Source organism: Sapajus apella, unplaced genomic scaffold (genome assembly GCF_009761245.1).
Source record: "Sapajus apella isolate SASKATOON/1434 unplaced genomic scaffold, GSC_monkey_1.0 scaffold4, whole genome shotgun sequence".
NCBI lineage: Eukaryota > Metazoa > Chordata > Mammalia > Primates > Cebidae > Sapajus > Sapajus apella.
In genome coordinates this window covers 51,425,032-51,444,095 of record NW_022436944.1, presented here as the reverse complement: position 1 = coordinate 51,444,095, position 19,064 = coordinate 51,425,032, and the positions used below count along the sequence as shown (strand labels likewise).

The window sequence follows — 19,064 nt, the reverse complement described above, 5'->3', positions numbered from 1 at the left end:
AATGTGTTGGGAAACACTTAAGAACATGTGTTGTCATGCTATTCTGGGCTAAGTGAGATTCATTTCTCTTTTGTCTTCCAAAGGAGTAGTCTGGATATAAATTATTGACCGTCAATGGCGTATGGTTTACAAAGGACTTCCGCTAGTAACTTATTCAAATATGACTTCTCCACATAGAGCTAAGTTAATCATCATCAAGGTAGTTCTGTTGCTGGTGTTTTGTCTGGGTTTTCTCTGAGGAAGTCCCAAAATCACCTGGTGTGGTCCCTGATCAGTGAGCATCCACAGGTGGGAAGCCCAGGTAGCTGATTTTCACAGCACACCCCAGGTTTGTGCACCAGAGGAAGTCTGTGCGTTTGTATACAGAAATAAAGGAAATATAAGTAGGTCATGTTAGCTTCCTAGTGCTGCTGGAACAAATTACCACAAATGTATTCTCTCTCCTTTTTTTTAACACCCCCTCCCCCCAACAAATGTATTCTCTTACAGTTCTATTGGTTAGAAGTCCCACACAGGTCTCAGTGGACTAAACTCAAGGTGTTAGCAGGGCTGTGTTGCTTTCTGGATGCTCTAGGGTAGAATCTGTTTCCTTGGCATTCCTAGCTTCTGGAGGCTGCCTGCATTCCTTGGCTTGGGCCCATTGCTCCATCTTCAGAGCCAACAGCATTGCACCTCATTGACGCTGCTTCTGTAGGCCCATTTCCCTCTCAGTTCCCTATTCTGCCTCCGTCTTCCCCTTGTAAGGCCCCTTGTGATTACATGGAACTCATGCAGGTAATCTAGGAAAATCTCCCTGTTTTAAGATCAGCCGATTAGCAAACTCAATTTCATTTGCAACCTTAATTTTCTGTTGCCATGTAACGTAACGTACGAGGACTTGGAAGTCTTTGGGCCTTTTTTTTTTTTTTTTTTAAATTGAGACAGAGTCTTGCTCTGTTGCGCAGCCTGGAGTGCAGTGGTGCGATCTTGGCTCCAGGTTCAAGTGATTCCCATGCCTCAGCCTCCCCTATAGCTAGGATTACAGGAACCCACCACCATGCCTGGCTAATTTTTTGTATTTTTGGTAGAGGTGGGGTTTTGCCATGTTGTCCAGGCTGGTCTTGAACTCCTGAGCTCAGACAGTCCTCCTACCTTGGCCTCCCAAAGTGCTAAGATCACAGGCATGAGCCATCACGCCCAGCCACCTTTGGGCCATTTTCCCACCTACAGCAGCAGGGAAGTTGGCTGGCATTCACAGAATTAGATATAGGGGCATGGAGATAAAACTAGGCTTAACCTCTGGCTGGTAGAAATTAATCAAGTTGCTCTGTTGCTCCATTTGAGGAAAGCATTCAGCTCAGTGGACTCATGCTTTATGCAGTGAAGCCTTTTCAAACTTGCTTTTCCCAGGCTGCGCTGCCATCGTCCCTCCCTTCCTCCCTGTACCTCTCAAGAGCCTCAGAATTAAGCCGGACATGAAAGCATGATGTCTCATTTTTTGCAGATTCCACAATTCATGCTTTGGCAGTAGTAGGAGGAAGATTTTTACAAGTTATTGTAGAACAACAGAATTATTGTGTTAAAATACAATAGAAATCTACAGGAAGTCAGAAGTCATTTAAAACCTCCTATTAGACCCTTCCTTTTGATGCCACCTCCTCAGAAGGAGCTGCTGTATGTCTCTTATGGGAAATTAGTTTTTACAGCAATTATATATATATATATATATATATATTTTATACCAGTGGAATTACAATATGAATAATCTGTGGCTCTTTAATTTTCAATTTGACAATGTATCTTAGGTATCTTCCCATGTCAGTGTATAGAGATTGTTTGCATTCTTCTGAACAGCCACAAAACCATTCCATTCTGTGAATATGTAATGATTGATGGAGTTATGTACTATACTTTGTTTAGTAATTTATTTAACTAGACTCTCCCAGGAGAGACATTTAGTTTGTCCAGTTTTTCACTATTATAAATTGTCCTCTACACATATTTTGTATGCTTATGCAAATTTATATAGAGAAACTTTCTAGCAGTGGAATTTAAATGAAATTCAGTTAACAAATGTGGGAATTTAAAGTTTGCTAAGTGTTACCATACTGCCCTCTAAGATTAAGTGAAATGTATACTTACTCAGTAATGTGTGAGAGTTGCTGTAATCCTATCTGTCACCATTAAGGAATGAATGTCAAGCTCTTATTTTATTTCCAGTTTATTTTTGAGATAAGGGGTATCTTGTTTTTAATTTCCTTTTTTTATAATTATGAATGAAGTTAAGCATATTTTCACATTTCTTAGCCATTCATATTTCTTTTGTCTTTATAGCCTTTGCATATTTTTCGATTGGGTTATTGGACTTCCTAATTAATCTTTTATAAGAATTCTTTTAATATACCAAGCCAGTGAATTTTTAATAATGTGTACAAGTATTTTTCCACCATTTGGGTGCATTTTGGAGGTAAGAAGCAATAACAACAATCATGATTATCATCCCCACTGTAAAATTTTTTCTCATGAAGATCTCTTAGCTTGAATCGTTTTGAGAGTCAGATTCCCCTGACATCCTTTCATAAGTTCACATTAGTTTAAAATTCGCTCCATGATTTTATGTGTTGCTGTCCAGGAATGAGCCAGCAGGTGGTTCTACGTATGGGCTGTTTTGTAGCGATGAACAGTAGCTATGGGAATGTTCACTAACTGATCACACACACACACACACACACACACACACACACACACACACACACACCCTTCCTGGAAACATCATCTAGCAAGACTCTAGCAGTCCTCTTATTAAGAGAACTACACCATGAGGAGAGGTGGTTTTCCCGCCCTCACTTTCTTACTGGTCTTGCTTCTTGCTTGAAAATAAATATCAAAATATGTACAGATGAATTCCATGGAGGTTCCAATTTGGAGCTTCCGTCCCTATCCAGGGTCTGCTGTTACTGGTTTTTAAGGCAGTTTTATGCAGGATACTTGCCAAGTTGAAAAAAACAATACTTTTATTCCTTAAAAATGAAACACTTAATGACAGAAAAACTTTTTTAAAGAAATTCAAAGACATTGGATTGAGGATAGCATGATAAAACATTCAGTTGCATGTTAATTTCAAATACAGTGTCACATACCATTATTTTGAAACTTTTGAAACTCACATGAAGGATGCGTTTCATGATCCTGTTTTATGAATAGGATGAAGATGTGTTCAGGAGTAGAGAATTCTGTCAAAATTTCTAGATTGACAAATTCTCTAACGTGACATAAAACCTAGCTTGAAAAGTCATCATCGAGCTATTTTATGCTACAGAAATGGAAATTCTGTGCAACAGAGTGATAGGAACAAAAACCAGAATTTAATATTTAAAGGAGTGTAGATCCTACCTGAGCACACTTAGACCTTAAAATTCACCTTCTTTTTGTGCTAACTATAAGAATCCTGCCGTTGTGATGATTAATGTGCTGCTCCATACCGTTTGCGTTACCCCAGGATGATTACAGCTGGCTCGCGAATTTCCTCTGCAAGTTTTCACTGGATGAAGCATTTGAGAGTAGGGCAAAGCAGAGCATGATAATGTGTCAGCTTTTAAAGCAGAGGACATAGGGAGCCTCGTTTGGGTTTTAGGGCAGTGGAATAATATGAAAAAAATATGAATTGCTGCAATTACCCTCTTATATCCTGAGTACCATTTCACATTTGAGTAAAAGTACAGGGAAACCTTCTTTGAATATCCGGTGTCACTGTGGGTAGAAAAATGGACACACATATGCAAATTAAAGAGAACAGAAAATGCCTGCTGTTCAGGCCAAAAGGTATTGAGTGGGATTGAGAGACTAGCTTTATAATGGGGCAGTATTGGTGCCTCCTCATTCTGGAATTAAGGGCTGTGGTAGTTTTGCTCTTGGTTTATTTCTTTTTTAATGCTAGAGCCTGTTTTCTGCCAGATGCTTTCTTCTTGGTTTGTTAATATTTACAGAAATCAGGACTGAATAGGCATATACCAGAGCTGTTTTTAAGGGGGGGAAAAAACAAATAAAAACTGAGCTTTTGGTGGTTTCTGATGTTCCTAGCTCTTGATCTCCTTGTGGTACCAAATCATTAAAAATTTTGAAGGTCAGAAGACGATAATCCAGAAACTGCCTCTTATAGCAAAATGGGGTGGGCTTGCTTGACTTTGTCCCTTAAAGGCTGGGCTGCTACCCTGTATGTATTGATACGTGCCTGGCACATGGAAAGTCCCAGTAAATGTGCCTTCTGTGTGGCCTGGAGAGAACATTATGACATTATCTGCAGAAGAGTTCTTAATGCACTTTGCTTTTTCCATTATTCGTGATGCAGTCCCTTTTGGCTTGCAAAGAACAGTAAATGCCTCTTGCTTCTAATGACTTGTAAATCAAAATTGTTCTGTGGTTTGCGATGCCCTGGTTATTTCCTTTGTGTTATTGTATGCTTCAGAAATTTCCACTGGAGAATATTAGTGGGAAATTTCCAGGTGAGAAGCATACATGATTAAAATGGTTAAAATTCAGTGTTGGAGTTGAATGACTGCCCAGTGTGGCCACTGATGAAAATACAATCACCCGTATCCAATCAATGTTGATAGCTTTCTGAATCTGTTTGGGGTCATCAAATGAAATTTCTGGCGCCTTGTCTAATGCTGAGGAATACAATTTTCTTCAACTTGCCTACACAAGTTTATGAGAAAAGTTGTCCATATGTCTGTGTTTGGACCCCGATAGCCCAGAGCCGTCTCCTCACGGGCCACCTAGGATTGGGTTTAGGGGCTGGTAGCCCTCGGTCTGCGCGGTTCCTCCCTGGGAGCCAGGCCCCTATCACGCCTGCTACTTTTCTCCGCTGTTCTTGCAGTCCCCATGGCCAGGGATCGTTAGAGCAGAGCTTCTCAAATGCTAGTGTGCACCAAAATCTGCTGTAGGGCCTGCGGGAGCAGGGAGGAGGGGAAAGGGAGTTGCTGTTCAGTGGGTATAGAGTTTGCTTTACTAGATGAAAAAGTTCTAGAGATCTTTTGTACAATAACGTCAATACCGTTCATACTCCTGAATGGTAAAACAAAACAAGTTGGATATAAAGTGAACTGTACAATAAGATTCGTATATTGTGCCAAGTATAAGTTATAATTGTATTTCAATTAAAAGAATAAACAGGCTGGTCACAGTGGCTCACGCCTGTAATCCCAGCACTTTGAGAGGCCAAGGCAGGTGGATCACTTGAGGTCAGAAGTTCAAGACCAGCCCGACCAACATAGAGAAATCCCATCCCTACTAAAAAGTACAAAATTAACTGGATGTGGGGGCGCATGCCTGTAACCCCAGCCACTCGGGAGGCTGAGGTTACAGGCTTGCAAATTGCTTGAACCCAGGAGGCAGAGGTTGCGGTGAGCCGAGATTGTGCCATTGCACTCTAGCCTGGACAACAGGAACGAAACTCCATCTCAAAAAGAAAGAACAAACAAGAAAACCCCAAACAAAACAAACACTGGTCTGTGCCCCGTCCCCAGAGTTTCTGTGTCTATAGGTCTGGAGTGTGGCCCTAGACTTGAATTGTTACCCAGTTCCCAGTGATTCCGCTGCTCCAGGTCCAGGGAGCACAGTAAACCTAAGTTAGAGCCCTCCCCTGCCGCTACTCTGCATTCCCGCAGTGCTTTACGTCTTTTCCTCTGTCCCTACTGTGGAGTTCAGGCCCGTAACTGCATAATTGTGGGGAAAGCAAGGCAGTCTAGCAATTAGTGGCATCAAGTGTACCATTCTGAAAGAGTCACTGACGTGGTACCATCGACCTGAGTCTCACTGTGTTTCTTTCTGAATAAAGCCATTTACCATCTGCAGATCAGAAGAAATCCATCACCGAGCACAAAGCATAAATCAGTCATAATTTAAGCTGTGGATCTAGAAAGCCAGAATTCTAGCCTTGGCACGTACCAGTGCTTATGATAGAAGCAAATGGTAGGTAGTAGAATTCCTTTACGTTTTCAGGCACAGAATCATTTTATTACTGTTGGCTACCCAAAGGACGTTATTCCTTCATCAGTTTGTGTTTGAGGTGGAGGTGTTTAAAAAATTGTTCTTTTGTGTTTCATCAGGAATTTTAGATTTTCAAAACAATCTGTTCTCATTGAACTTTATATTACCAAGAAGTTAAGGAAAGATAGACATGGCAGTAATGTTCAAGTGACCCCGGTAAAACTTAAGACGTGGGATTTAGAGGAGGGAGGGATTACTCCTGCCTGGATTGTTAGAGCCAGCATCACGGCGCCAGTGCTGTCCTTACGGATAGGTAACAAGTAGTGGAAGGCGTAGAAATGGATTGGGAGGCCATCAGAAGTCAGAGCACCACTGTCTGATCAAACTTGCTGCAGTGATGAAAGTGTTTTCTTTCTACGCTGTCCAGTATGGTAGCCACTAGTCTGAATGTGGCTGGTGCCATTAAGGAACAGAATTTTAAGTTGTATTTAGTTTTAATTATTTTAAACAGCTAAATGTGACTAAGACCTACTGGCTTAGACAGTGTAAGTCTAGAGAGCAGGGTGAGAAGTGAGTGTGCCACCCCCAGTCTAGGCTGGAGGAAGTTTAGGAGGGGAGGGGAAGTGTGGGTCAGATTCAGGAAGCCCAAAGTGTGGCTGAGTGAGTAGACATTTTCCTCTGGGAAAGCAATTGAAGTGGGAAGCAATTGAAGACTTATTTATTTATTTATTTTTTTGACACAGCCCTCAGGAGATCCTGAGAACATGTGCCTGATTGAAGACTTGTGAACAGAGCAGTGGGTCTTTGGGGAAGAACATTCTGGTGGTGTGGCGCCAGACAGTGTAAGGGGAGGAGTCTGGGGCAGAGGATGAGCTGGGAGGCTGCCAGGGCCCTGCATGTATGTGGTCAAAGCCTAGGATGTGGTGGCAGCAAAGACGAGGAAAGGAGGGGATGGCAGGCCAGGTGGGGCTCGATGGGAGGTGTCCGGGAGCTTGCAGGTCTCAAGCCTGAGTGAGTAGGAGGGTGATGCACAGAACAGGAAAAGCAGGATGCGGCCGCTGAGCTCCTTGGTCGATTGTGCGCAGGGCCGAAAGGAGGGGAGCTGAGATGAGAACAGCCCTTCTCCCAGCTGAGTGCTGCCTGCCCATGGGAGTCATCTTAGCTCTTTTCTATTGCCCGTGTCTGGTAGAATAATTAGATCTGCAGACAGCTGTGACTGGTCCATTTTGCCTCTCGCTCCACCCGCTGCCTCTCGCGCTTCCTCTCTCTTCCTTGCCTGCCTGCTGCCAGCTCCCTGCCTCCCCTGTGGTTACGGGGCCCCTGCAATAACTCGCTGTTTGATCTTCCGCATACAGGAACCCAGAACCCAACTACCGTCTGCCCAGCAAGGCTGCAGCGTCCGGAGTGACCTAGGCCATGTCCTGTCCTCTCTGTAATCCTCCTCCGTGCCTAACACGGAGCCTTCCATGTGTATTTACCCAGTGGAGAAGAAAGGATGTAAAACATGTGACTACCACCCCCAGTGTTTGTGGGTCCCCCTCCCATTGGACTGTGATCAGAGTCTTCCGAAACGGCTCTCGGTGTCCCATCACCCCCGCGTGCAATCATATCATTGCTTATTTAACCATGCGTCTCCGAGGGCCTGAGTTCTATTACCCAGCCTCCTCAGAATCTTCAGCAGTTTCTCACAGGGGAAACCAGCTGTTTACTTCCTTTACTTATGCAACGAATAAGTCAGTGTCAGATATTATTTCTGTTGATAAAGGTACAGCAGTGAGCAAAACATTTCAGATCTGCTTCCTGTGAGCTGACTTTCTGCAAGGGGGAGAGATGATAAACACCTGTATGATACAGTGGGGAGTGATCAGTGCTGGAAGGAAAAGTGGAGCTGAGGAAGGAGCAAGCAGGAGAGGGCGTGGTGCCAGCCTAGATGGTCAAAGGCTGCTCGGGTAAGGGGACACTGGAGTTAAGATGAGTGAGGCTGGCACGGTGGCTCACGTCCATAATCCCAGCTCTTTGGGAGGATGAGACGGGCAGATCACTTGAGGTTAGGAATTCAAGACCAGCTTGGGCAACATGGTGAAACCCCATCTCTACTAAAAATACAAAGGTTAGCCTGGCGTGGTGGCACGTGCCTGTAATCCCAGCTACTTGGGAGGCTGAGGCAGGGGAATCACTTGAGCCCAGGAGGGGAAGGTTGTAGTGAGCCGAGACTCAGCCATTGCACTCTAGCCTGGACAATGGAGCGAGACTCTGTCTCAAAAAAAAAAAAAAAAAAGATTCCGAGTAAAGTGAGTGAACTGGATGAAGAAGACCGATAACAGCAGGTGCAAAGGCCCTGAGGTAGGCCTCTCCTTTGCGTGCCCCAAGAACAGAAGGTTGCTGGAAGGGGTGAGCAGGTTGAACAAGGAGAGGAGTGTGGTCAACGAAAGAGAAGAGATTTGTGGGGCAGCATCAGGACTTTGACATTTAGTCTTAGTCAAGAGGGGGAGGGTTTTGAGTTTAGGAGTTATGTGATCAGCTTTATGATTGAAGACACCGTCCAGCTCCTGTGAGGAGACACAGACTAAGAGGAGAGCAGGAGACTGGGAAGCTGTTGCAGTAATTAGGAGAGAGGGGTGATGGTGGCTCTGCCAGGGTGGCAGAGGTTGTGAGAAACAATCAGATTCTAGATGTGATTTGCAGAAGTTGATGAATGTGATGTGGAGCAGTGCATAAGCAAGAAATTAAAGTCAAGGATGGTGCCAAGCCTTTTGGTCAAGTGACTAGAAAAACAAAGCTATTATTTACTGAGATGAGGAGGATCATATTTTGAAGGTGTGAATGGAAAGACCTGTTTTAGACACAGTACGTCTGAGATGGCCATTAGGTGATGTGTTTTCTCGTCACAGCTGTAACAAATGATCATTGACTTATTGATTTAAAACAGCACTAGTTTATCACCTTATAGAAGAAGTCTGACACAGGTCTCAGTGGCTAAAATCCAGCTGTTGCCCAGGCTTCATTTATTTGTGGAGATCCTAGGAGATAATTTGTGTCCTTGGCTTTTCCAGTTTCTAGAGCCTGCCCACATTCCTTGGCTTGTGGCCCCTTCCTTCATCTTCAGAGCCAGGAACGTTGCATCTATATTCCTGTGCCTTTCTGACCATGGCCTGGAAAAATCCTCTAATTTTAGGGATTCACGTTTTTACATTGAGCCCATCTCAGCAATCCCGGTTAATCTCCCCATCTCAAGGTCCTTAACGTAATCACATGTGTAAAGCCCTTTTGTGACTTAAAGTGCCATATACATAGGTTCCAGGAATTGGGACGTGGGCAGCTCAGGGGTCTGCTATTCTGCGCAGCTTGGATAACTAAGGGGGAGATGTTGAACAGGCCGCTGGGTGCACAAAGCTAGTTCAGGGGAGAAGGCTGAACTTGAGATAAATTCTTAGGAAATACACATTTAGAAATTGTTGAAAGCAGTTGCATCAGATGGGCTCTTAAAGGGAATGAGTCTTATTGCAAGGCCAAAGCCATGTGCTTGGCCTCAACCGCACTTCCCTGCAGTAAGGTTCTCTTCAACCCTGGCTGGCATCATTTCTTCTGCTGCACTGTCCCCTCCTCTTGGCTGCTTGAAGTGCTCCTCTTTGGTGACACCCAGCCCAAAATCTGCCCCCTGTGTGAAGCCCTCTGATCACCCTGGACGCACCTCCTCCTGGCCTTTGCGATTTGATTTTCCATCATATAGCCTTTTCATTTATTTTTCTATTTTTGATGACGGCATTATCGAGATACAATACGTGTGCCATGCAATTTATCCCTTTAAATTATACCAACCTTTTGGTGGATTTTAGTATTTTTACAGGTGTATATCACCGTCACCTCAGTCAATTTTAGAACATTTTCATCACCTCAAAAACGAACCGCGTACCCTTTAGCTGTCACCCCCATTCTGCCCATCCCTGCAGTCCCTGGCAACCACAAATCTGTGTGCCCATTTTGGATGTCTCATAGAAGTGGAATCGCAGTGCGTGCCCTCTTGTGACTGGCTGCCCTTTAACTTTAAATCTAGATTTTGTCCTTGTACACTCAAGTTTGCCACATTTGGCTTTATAAATTCATTATTTTTAAAAACTTACTGTGCATCTGTTGTAAACCACCCTTTGCGTTGGGATTCTAGAAATGAAGCCCTGAATTAGCTAGAATTTCTCCATCAAAGAGTTCCAGGTAAGCTAACAACCGCATGGCCACCGCGTTCCCCTCCTGAGCTCCTGGCTGATATTACTAATTGATTACAGCATTCTTTCTTCCCAGATTTGTAGATGGCCTGTATTCCCACCTCCACCCATGGCCCCGAGTAGCCAGCCCCAAATAATCAAAGCTCCTTTGCCAAAAGAGGACTGACATTTCTGGTCCAGTGGGAAAGTAGGTGTGCACTTGTGTAAATCCACTTCGCTAAGTGCCAGAATGGGCATATCTGAAGCGCCGAGGGACTCCTTGGTAGGATGGAGGCTCCACCTCTCTGAAACATAGTTGAACTAAGTCAGATGATAGTTGAAACTTACAGTTTGACCCAAGGCTGGAAGAAGGAAAGATCCGTGAACTCCTTCTCAACCGGAACACCAGCCTGTTGAATGCAGAGAGCATGTCTTAAGCAAATTTATATCTTCAGGATCTAATATGGTGCTTTGTTATCTGTGGGCATTGGAGGTGGCTGAGGTGACAGTAACTCTTTCAGGCCAGGTGCCTGATGACCACTCAACCCAGCCTTATGCCTTTATGTCTAACCCATTGCATGCCCTCTTATCAGAGCTCCAGGAAGGCTAGAATGGAGTCTTGAAGGAGTTTCTTCCCTACCTTTCCCAGTCCTAGAGAACTTGAGTAGCTGTGGATGGCAGGTGTGGAGGGCTACCGCTCCGGTCCCTCCAGACCACAGCTGGTGCTCCGGGGCCTGTTGCTGGGATGCTGCCTCAGATTCCCTGTGCTTGCTGCTTCGTGTTCGTCTTGCTTAGTCCACACGTGCGTGTGACCTTGATCGAGACATATTTGAAACTTCTCCGAATCCTTTCCTAGTGTAGTTCCAGATCTGGAAAGTGATGCTTGTCTTGTGCTCAGGGCCCTGCAGCCCCAAAGCTCTCAGTAGGGAAGGCCTGGGAGAGGGGCATGGGTGGCGTCCATCAGCTTTGCGAGGGAAGCTGCTGGGGAGAAGCACCGGAGGAGGATGCAGGGGCTTTAGCAGCGACCTCAAGTCAACATAGCACTGTGCTCCGTGCAGATGTCACAGGCCTTGTGAGAGCGTGGCTGTTTACCAGGCACTTCTTGTGTGCCAGCCACTGCGTTCAGTGCTTTACACGCTTTGTCTTATTGTGACCTAGAGCAGGCCTCTCAGACGTGGGAGGTGTACCATCTCCATTTCATAGACAGGGAGACGGAGCCTTACGGGTGGGGCATAGTGTCTTTAGGGTGTATCTCCAGGACTGCCTGCACCCACAGCTCCAAGCTTTCCTTTTATGCATTGCTGTCTCCTAAAGCTGCGGTGATCTCTGATTCCTTGGCGTCTTCCTTATCCTCACTATGACTTTTTATCCCAAGTACTCATGAGATTCCTGTGATCTGTGCTGCTTGTGCAACATCAAAATAGGGGCCATGGAGACCTTGGTCCCACGATCATACACAGCTCTGCATTCAGGGCGTCTTTCAGAGCCTCTGGCCATGTTATTCATTGAGTGCTGCATGTGGTTTTGAAGTGCTAGCATTTTGCTCGTTGAGATGATGTTGTAAAGCACCTGACACCGTGCTTGGCACTTAGTAGGCCCTCTCTGTCGTGTGGAGGCCCTGCCCTTTCCCTGCTTCCCCAGGCACCAGGCTGATGCTGAGCTTGTTTGCAGCCTCTGGGATCCTGCACGCTGGCGGTCGGAATTCACACTGGCACACCCCGAAAGCTCAGCTGCAGAATCATTGCTTACCCCTTCATTTGCTGCGGCTTCTCCCCTTGTCTTTTTTGTCCTTTCTTTAGGGTTTTTTTTGGGTGCTATTTCTTGACTTCTTTTTTTCCCCTATCATTTAAAATAGACTCTGCTTTCTAATCAGAAATGTAGAAATTAGACAAAGACATGCTGCCATTTCCTGTGAATGCTTCCCTTGAATGTTTTTAAAGGAACGCCTGTTGAATCTTCTCGATAGAATTGTTCCCAATTATCTTGGCTGATGACACGTGCCCTCCACTCTCTCCCCTCCCCAGAAGTGACTTCCTTCTGCCTTCCAGGGTGTGTTTGATTTAAAACTAACCTTTCTGCAGGTCGGCCCCTTTGCTCAGGAAGAGCATCTGTCCTTCCAGTCTATGAGAGCCAAGTGTGGTAAATGTGTGTGTTTGTGTGGTTAGAGCCAGCCAGCCGGCTCATCCCCTGGGAGGCGGCAGGAGGATTGTGATGTCAGTGACGACAAACTCAGCATCTCCAAAAGGCAGCTGGGACCAGCTTGCTGTGTGGACATGAGTGTACTTGGACCTGGCAAGGATACGACCCAGCTTCTCCATCGGGTTCCCCTCACAGTGGCCTCGTTGTCGCATCTACCTCCAAATGGCAAGATAAGGCCCCCTAAATTTGCTGGTGGCCTTTGAGGCACAGTCGGTTGCCTGGCTTTGGAAGTGGCTACACGTAGAGGAGTAGTACATGTTCAGGAGCCTTCAACAGCTGCCCTGCAGCAGGGCCAGACAGCAGCCGAAGACATGTGTCCACAGCTTCTGTCTTCGGCATGACGTCTAACCAGAGTCTAACATCGACCCGTTCAGCTGAGACACGCTCTACCCAGCAAAGATGGCCTACTTTTGGAGAATTAGACACAGCCACCAGAAAGACTCTTCCGGAGGAGAAATCCCACCTGTGCTGTGTGTGGGAAGGACAGTAGGTCATCAGGATCAACTGTTTTGCATTCATAGGACAAAACTTTCTATCTCTGCGTCCTCAGGGGAGATACTTTTTCCAAGCATGTGGTAGTGAACACCTTTCAGTTGGTAGTCATGTGATATGAGTTTCTTGTTGGGAATGGGGAAATTTCACTTCCAGGTGAAATTTCCTGAATTGCCGACCATCTTTGTACACCCTGGGCTATGCTGATGTTATTGACATATATGCAGAGTTGGACGGGATCTTCCAATGTGGCTCTGCCAGTTTTCATGACCTTTGCCAGTTTGATGAAGCTTTTTAAGATATGAAATGTCACTGTGAAGATACACTGTGAGAATTATGTAATGATTGTAGTGATTTGGTTAAATATGCTGTACCTATTGTAATGAGAAAATGACTAGAGATAAAAGAGACTCAGTCCTTGGTTTTATGGATTCTGTAAATGTCTTGTGCATCAGTAACACTATTATCGTTAGAACTGAAGGTCAGGCGTGGTGGTTCATACCTGTGTTTCCAGCACTTTGGGAGGCTAAGGTGGGAGCATCCCTCGAGGGCCAGGAGTTCGAGACCAACTTTGGCAATATAGCGAGACCTTGCCTGTAATTTAATAAAAAGTTAAAATTTTTTAACTAAAAGACCTGAAAAATGGATTCGGTAACTGGTCCTTGGTCACTTGCTCCTCTGAGACACTGAGACCCCTTGGTTTCTCTTCTGCGACTCACTGTGTTTCTTGATTTTTCCCCTTTGTCTTCCACTCTCCTGCTCTTCCAATTTCTCCAGCCCCTGTCCTCTATCCGTGTCTCGACTCCACACTCTCTGCTTTTCTAGAACGTCTCATTTACTGGCAAGACAGCTTCTGTTGACTCTTTTTCCCTAGCAAATATAAACATGCTTGCCCTGGTGGCCATTATTGCATGTGATTGCATGTCTGTGTAGTTACGGAATTGAGAAATAATTTGTCTGTGAGGAGGCATCATTCCTGGTTACGTCTTTCCCATGCTGCTATGCACCTGACAGGTCTCTCCTTTTAGGATATTTGAGGGTGGTGCTTCTGGTCTACTCACCTACTACCTGCATTTTCATGACCTTCAGACTACCAAATGTTTTTTTCCTGACATGGCTACGTTTCCTCATAAAGATAGTATGTAGATGTGTTTGGTCTCGTCATTCAGTGCCAAGGTTTCTTGGTATGGCTCAGTTCACCCCAGTGCCTCCTTGCCAAGTTAACAGCATGTGGGGAAACTTGCCAGGCTTTAAGAATGATTGAACTGCAATATGCTTGCTGCTAAAAGAGAATTGGATGTTCATTCTCTAGCTGGCTTTATTGTCTGTCCTTGCCATGTAGGTTTTCAGGAGTTGCAGGTCACTTGAACTCAGTGAGTCATGCCTTTCTGTTGTAGATATTGTCTGTTTATTGGATGCTTATTTACTTGGGCATAGATGGCTTCAGGAGCCCATCTTAATCCTTGCTAGAGCAGACCCTGTTACCCCCGCATGTCTCTGATTTCCTGGTTTGGCACAGAAAATCCCTGTCAAAAGGGGAAAGGCACCTTTAAAGGTTAAGTAATGGAACCACACCGGCTTCTGTCGTGGTGTCTCAAATCTAACCAGTGAGGATTCAGCCCTCTGAATAGGTTATAGGGCCACATACAAATAAAGGAGACGTTAGTAGATCGAACTGCTTGTGTAGACCCCAGCTATCTGAGGGCCAGGTCTGGGTTAAGAGAGAAGACAGGTCACTGAAGCAGGAGGATGGGGCGGGGTGGGAGTCCTCTGTCTGGTGAGGAGGGAAAGCAGAAGAGAAGTGCCAGGAAGGAGAGTGCCTTTGGGAACATGGTGGAGTGAATGAAGCCTCTGACGGGGAGATGAGTGGACTCTGCAGACAAATGTCTATTTCATGATTTTTCCTGGCACAGACCCAAACTATAGTTAAATTACATGTATGTATTGAATAAAACGATTGGCATTTCGGTCGTACTTGAAATTTGCATTTGTATTGAAGAATTAAGATTTTTGTTAAAAGTAAGCGATGAAAGAGCTAAATGTTGTGTCTCCATTGAGAAGACTGTTGGACCCACACCAGCCTAATGCAAGTGACAGTTTTGCCTCCTGGCTTTGGCCTGCACTCGCTTCTCCTTACTAGGTAAGAAGCAGAGGCCTGCGGTTAAGGGCAGGATCCATCTGTAGATGCTGTGACTGTCTTGGATTAGACCATTCTCACCCCAAGAGCCCATCTCGCACATGGGCTCAGCCTTTGGTTCTTGAGAGGCTGGAGGTCAGCAAAGGGCCAGAGAGAGACCCTTCTAAGAATCCAGTGGGAGCTATGGACTCCCTGTTCAGAAAAATGCCCAGACTCACAATTTTTGCATAAAATTTCAAGGATGGGGTGGATAATTACAGGCCATCCCTGAGGCCCAAGTCAAGAACCCTTGCTCTGGGCACAGGTCACTGCTGAGTCACTGGGAAATGTCCCTAAACCCCAGCCTCACCATGAAGCTATTTTCCTGCCCATCGAATTTTCGCTTGTCATTCTGCCCGTTTGCTAAGAGGCACAGTTGCTTGACTTTGGTAGTACCGTATGCCCTGAGGTGTTTGTGTGGTAGAAATATCGAGACATAATTTCTGTTTTTATTAAAATCCTCATTTTTCCAAAGCCTGCTTCTCTTTAAAGCATAATTTAATTCCATTTTATCTTTAAGTTTGCATACATTTTTGTGGCTGGGCTGGCTTATTTGTAAAAATCTCTGGGGGAGGGGGGATCTGAAGATTCTTCTGCTTAAGTCTTATACATTCTTTCAGCATTATAAAACCATTTCTCATGTTTGTATTTCTTCAGAGATGGAGGAACACTGTTCTGTCATCTTTGATGCCCTTGAGACAGTTGTTACTGTTTTCTTTTGTTTTTGAGATGGGTTTCGCTCTGTTACCCAGGCTGAGTGCAGTGGCGCAGTCTCGGTTCACTGCAACCTCTGCCTTGCGGGTTCAAGTGATTCTTCTGCCTTAGCCTTCCTAGTCGCTAGGACTACAGGCATGCGCCACCACGCACCACGCCCAGCTAGTTCTTGTGTTTTTGGTAGAGACAGGGTTTCACCATATTGGCCAGGCTGGTCTTAAACTCCTGACCTCATGATCTGCGCACCTCAGCCTCCCAAAGTGCTGGGATTACAGGCGTGAGCCGCCGTACCCAGTCCAAGACAGTCGTTAATGTTTTATAAGTGAAAATCCGCAGAGATTCAGGTTGGAGGGTGGGCGTGCAGGGGCCCCAGGAGACAGGCAGGACTTTCTTTGTAAGAGAAGAGGGATGAGGGTATGGGTAAGCATGGGGACCTGACTATGGCAAACAGCACTTAGAAAGGGTGATAATGATCAGTATCCTTGAATTCCACATCAGAGTAGTGGAATCAACAAACCCTTGGCCCTAGAAGGGAAGGAGGTTTTGTATCTTTAAAACTCCATCAAGACCTGCCTCTTCAAACGGATTCTATGCAGTGCTTGCTGATGTGGGTGCTTTGTGGATGCCAGTAGATTGGTATTTATGTTGCCATGGACCTCTTTCAGACAGAGTTGACCTGTTGATTACGCGTACCTTTCCATCCATGTATCCCCAAGTTGGACCGCGATGGGGGCAGGAGGTGGTCTTCTCTTTGTGCAGATGGACTGAGCTGCAGTGTGGGTGGAATCAAAGTGTCCTCTAAGATGTCTACTGTCAACATGGTGTATGAAACCAGCTTCACTCTGATTATTTACTTGAGGCTGGGTAGGAGCATTGTTTACAGATCACATTGGGAGAGAAAGGGCAAGTTCTCAGAGGCTGTGGGAGACAACAGTGCTAGGTCCTTGTTGAAGGTTAGGGCATGGCTTGGTCCAGATTTGTGCCACCAAGGGGTAGTGTGCCAGGCTTCCATGGCCGTTCTTCCCTGGGCAGGACTTCAGGGCCACCAGCCACCCTGGATGACTCAGCTTCTGGGGCTCCTTCGCCAGGCTTAATTTCCTCTGCTGGAGCCAGTGTCTTTGAGAGGAATCATCAGACAAACAGGACATGTGCTGTTGATTTTCAGTGGGAAACGCTGGAGGGGGTTGCGTTCACGTTCGTCTGTGTACTTAGTACCATGCAGCTGACTTTCTGGCTACTGGAAGTCAGGGACAAGCTGGGTTTAATTTTCGAGTAAGGCAGACAGCAGGAGGAGGTGTGGTCCCCGAAGGTCTGTAAACACATCACACTGAGTATAGCAGTGAGTGGGAAAGATGAGGATTTTTCCTGTACTGGCTTTTCAGCAAATAGGAAATCATAGCTTTAGAAGAATGAATCATTCTTTGTTTCACGAAGTTTATGGCAGCCTCACTGGAGCAGTTGATTTTAGTATGCAGTCCATTCTTTGTGAGAACAGCTAATTTCAAGCAGAAAAAAATTGCCCGCAAAATGGAGCTGCCTCTCCTGTTGAGATGTTTAAGGACTTTGCACCCTACTCCACCTGTTGGGTACACGGTGGTGGTTGGATTTCACTTATTTTTGATGGTCCTTTTTCTTCCCAAAGCAGAATGCCCAGGCGCTGCCCTCTTCTCCCCCAGCTGGTGCTGTGGTGAGGGGAATTCTGCCAATACCAGGTCACTGCAAAGGACGCTGCAGCTGTGGCACCTTTGCCATCGGGAGGGATTTGTGTCTGAGCTCTCTGACTTCCGTAGCGTAGACTGGAAATGCAAGCTCACAGGGAGCTGGGACAGCCACCCACTTTAAAACTGCCCTGAGATTCAGAAGGGGCGAAAGGGAGCAGAACCAGGAGGACAGACCGGCAGAAGGGAGGCCCTGCTCACCTCCGCAGTGGCCATCCAGACTCACAGCAGCGGTGGCGCTGGCTGCAGCAGCTGTCACGTAGCAGCAGGGGGTGTCATGAGGTGGAGCTGGAGGAGAGCTCCAGGGCCACTGGCCGTAAGTGCTGGGATCCTGCGCCCGTCTGCCCTCGACTTCCCAGTGTAGAATCAGGGCAGCTCACAGCTCAGAGACTTCCCTCTGGTTCCTCTTCTTAGGGTTAGCCCAGGTAAGGAGTCCTCAATTATTTCAGCATAATCTAGCAAAGCGACTTGCTAATGATGTCGGAGAATACCCGTTATGAGATGGCTGGAGAACTGGGCACATAACAAAAGAAAACTTCGCTCCTGGCTGGGGGAGTATGGTCTGGGCTTCACTGAGACCTTCCCAACCATCTCTTTAGAATTGGGGTTATTTAGAGCTGATTGACAACACCTTAGGAGCATGTCTATGGAAAATGTCTATTTATACTGACGTTTTGAAAATGCCTACCCCAGGAGGGAAGCAACACCATTATTTCCTCTCTTTGGAATGTCGGTAAGAAATGGTCAGTGTGGGTATGTCAGGCCAGGCAGTTTTAAACACCTTGACCACTAAAATAAACTTTGTGTGTTACAGAGCCTGTAGGTTTAAGATGATTCTGTCTAATGGGGTTAGTAAATCGTTCAATTTTTGCATGGACATTTGGGCAAGTCTGTATCCTTTCCTGTTTAATACCTTTGAGCTTCTGAATTTCTGTATATTATGTCTGACCTGTTGATAACTGGAAAGAAATGTATAATGTCCTTCGCAGAGTGGTTTTGCTTATATATAAGCAAGCATCATGAGAACACAGGTAAATGTGGAGTGTGGAATGTGGACACTTCTTTCAATAGAACTCTGAGAGCAAGTTTATCTTGTAGCCAGAGTTCTTATACTTGCATATTGGAAAATTTTATGCGCAGCAATCTCCTTGCACACTTTCTTAAGTTGCCTGTTTTCTATATAATGTGAAAAATTGGAATCGAGTGATTGAATGAATAAACTTGCATCAAGGAAAGCAGGGTTTGTTGGCCACCGTGAATCCCACAGTGTTAGAAAGTTTCGGGAGTTTTGCCTTAAATTTTCATTTGTTGTCTTCCTCCCTAAATTAATGCCAATTCTCAACCTTTTCTTACACCTGCTAGAGGGATCCTAATTGATTTGGATAGTCTTAGAGCGTGTTTTTCCATGAATAATTTTAGTCAGTCCCTGGATAATCCAACTTTTACTTATAAACAGAAAAATTTATATTAGCTGTTAAGTGTCCTGGGTTGTGCAAGTTAATGGGAGTTTAGTCAACTCCTACTTGGTAATAGGCAAAATGAAGGGGGCTTATACCCATGTACTATAGTTAGTTTCTTGAAGAACGGGGAGCTGTTTTG

The 19,064-nt window shown here is 45.4% G+C and overlaps 1 protein-coding gene across 3 annotated transcripts in view; it reads left to right on the top strand.

Annotated features, from left to right (window-relative positions):
• Nucleotides 1-19,064, top strand: part of OSBPL10 (oxysterol binding protein like 10) — a 336,422-nt gene that overhangs the window by 274,928 nt on the left and 42,430 nt on the right. The window lies entirely within an intron of this gene.